Raw genomic sequence first — 3,116 nt, 5'->3', positions numbered from 1 at the left:
TCTCTCTCTCTCTCTCTCTCTCTCTCTCTCTCTCTCTCTCTTTCTCTCTACTGTCCCTCTTTTTCCCCCTCTCCCTCATTCAGCAGACGACCCAATCAAGATGGCGAACTGCCTGCTGCACAATTTAGAGATTTACAACTTTCACTGCCATTTCTCCATCACATAAACAAGATCTACTTACATTATCTAATTTCAAGCTATTTTATTCCAGTCACCTGTAAATGGGAACCTCGTACATCCAGCTACTTTTCTCAACCATTCTACTTATTTTCTCTTCTCATACATAACTCTCATAGACTCACTTGCTCTTTCTCTCTCCATCTCTGTCTTTCTTTCCCTCTCTCGTTCCTTCTCTTACCTCCCTCTCTCTCTTATTCTTTTTACTCTTTCTCAAATTCTCTATTTGCTCTTTTATCTATCCTTCCCCCTTCGGCTCCCCACTCTTTCTCTCTCTCTCTTTTTCTTTCTCTAGAATTGCTTTTCCTTACATAATATTCTTCTTCTTCTTCTTCTTCTTCTTCTTCTTCTTCTTCTTCTTCTTCTTCTTCTTCTTCTTCTTCTTCTTCTCCTCCTCATCCCTTTATTTATCTGTCTCCTACTCCCCTCAGTCATTCTCCCTTCTGTTTCCACTCCCTGCCTATAATTTTCTTCACTTTTCTTCTTTCCTTTATTCCGACCCTCAACCAATTCCGCCATTTACTCCCCCCCCCCGATCCAAACCTTTCAGTTCACTTGATATTTCATTGATCCATCATCAGAACTCAGTGAATTACTGGTATTTAGCCTCCGAGGACAGGTGATGTCCATCAAATTGGGATATGAATTCAGATCATAGAAAAACAAAATTAAAAAAGTTAAACTTTAATTCCTCACCCCCCTACTCTATCAACTTCAGTTTACTTGATATTAATTTCTTCCTTTGGCACAAAACCAGCTTGGAGTATAGGTGTTTGGTTCGTACCAATATGCTCCTGCTACTTACGTCATGGACAAAGATGGATTACCCATACCAACTAGTACAACCAATAACCCTATCAAAACCCTAAAACTAACTGCTTTTATAACCACCAATACTAACTATTATAACGAACTATACTAACTGCTTCTAATACGAACTACCAAAACAACTAATACAAGCTAATGTAACAAATTCTATATCGATTAACCTGATTTTCGTCTTGTCATTGCAGTAAATATAGATCGGGTGGCTCAGAAGCAAAAACCAGGGTGGCAAAATGAGAAAATAAACATGAGAGAAAGTTAATAGTGTTGTATTGTGAAAGAGAGAAAGATATCGACGTTTCAGAATGTTTTCCTTTGTCGAGAAAGACGGAAAGAGAGAGAGAGAAGAAAAAAAAAAGAATGCTTTAGAAGGGATAAAAGCAACGTAACTTCTATTGTCACCAATACAGCCATGGAGATCTGCTGCAGTCATCAACGCTAACTATTATAATCATCAATAACTTTTCAGTACCCACATTAAACTTTTTAGCAATCAGCAACTAGTAAAGATATTAATACAAGCTATTATTGTCAATTATATCAAGAAGAAATTGCACGGTTATTAATTATGTGTAGGACTGTATTTCTCTTGAATTTCAGTGTTGTGCAGCAGATGTAGTTTTCCTTCCATCGTACGATAACTAGAGCGAGGAAACATACTTTAATATGTTAACATCATCAGAAAGGAAAGCCGTTTTAAAAACAAAACAAAAAATTTATCCTTACATTAGTAAATATTTCATAAACAAACTGTTTTTTTCCTGTCTTCGGCAAATTATTGGTTAACTGATTGGAGACCGATACAATCGATAAAACGTACAAGAAAACAAACCCTAGAAAAAAGAGTCAATTTTTTGGTGGCTGAAAATTGATGGCTAGAGTAAAATTTATTGAGGCTACCCTGGCACACAAATAATCGCAGGGGTATAGTAGTACGCGCTCATACATACATACATACATACATACATACATACATACATACATACGTGTGTACGTGTGTGTGTATGTATAAATGTATAAATGCCGGCATATACATATTAGCTCTGTAATTAGATCCGCAATATTAGATTTGTAATGATTTGATCGGTAAACAGTAGTATTGTTATTGATAATATACATCTAATGGAAATATGAGAAATTTATTATATTTTATTCTATTTCAATAAATATTTTGATTTTGAATATTGGTATTCATGTTATTATTTTAGAAATATAATATTGCAATTATTGTAGAAATGCAACATTAACTACAACGGTATTATCTACAAAGGTATCACTAGATTTTCAACATTTACTATCATATGATGGATAACTCCTTAGTTTATTTAATAATTGTTGCACCAAATGAGTGCAATAACTAAAAGCAGATAGAATTATAATAACGTGGACGCATAGACATATGAAATCATAACATCATCAAAGCACGTGTGATCGCCCACCGATATACGTATCCATACACGCATGCAAAAGGAAAAGCTGAAAATAATGGATCTTAAATATGTATGCCGGAAGCAGAACCTTGGAACTGAATGCTGATATAAAAATGTATGGTTTGGAATGAAGGTGTAAAGTTTAAGATGTGTGAAGGGGTTAAGTCGCAGTTAATACTTATCAACTGGGATGAAAGCTTAAGTCAGTTTCATTTTTGCCTCGTTATAAGGACTTGTGCATCTCAAGGGAGATAAGCTCCGATCTTAAGTTCAGTTACCTTACGACAGTAATAACAGTGTAAAAATAGAAGTAATGGATACGTCACCTGTGGGTTTTATATACTGTTATAGCTTACGTGAAGACTGAAGACTGCAAAGCAAAAAATAACACAGAGAAAAGAGAAAGAAAGTAATGAAAGCTTTAAGAATATCCCTATTTTAGGGGATGAAGGAAGCTTCAATTCATGTGAAATTAGCATACTATGTGTGTGTGCGTGTGTGTACACATGTATATGTGCGTGTGCGTGTGAATTTATATATGTCTGTGTATATATATATGTATACCTACATATATATATATGTATGTATGTATGTATGTATGTATACGTACATATTTGTATACATGGTATGCATGTACGCATGCATGAATTATCTATCTATCTATCTATCTATCTATCTATCTAT

This window comes from Octopus bimaculoides, chromosome 18 (assembly GCF_001194135.2).
Source record: "Octopus bimaculoides isolate UCB-OBI-ISO-001 chromosome 18, ASM119413v2, whole genome shotgun sequence".
In the NCBI taxonomy this organism is placed as follows: Eukaryota; Metazoa; Mollusca; class Cephalopoda; order Octopoda; family Octopodidae; genus Octopus; species Octopus bimaculoides.
Note: the sequence above shows the minus strand (reverse complement) of the source record.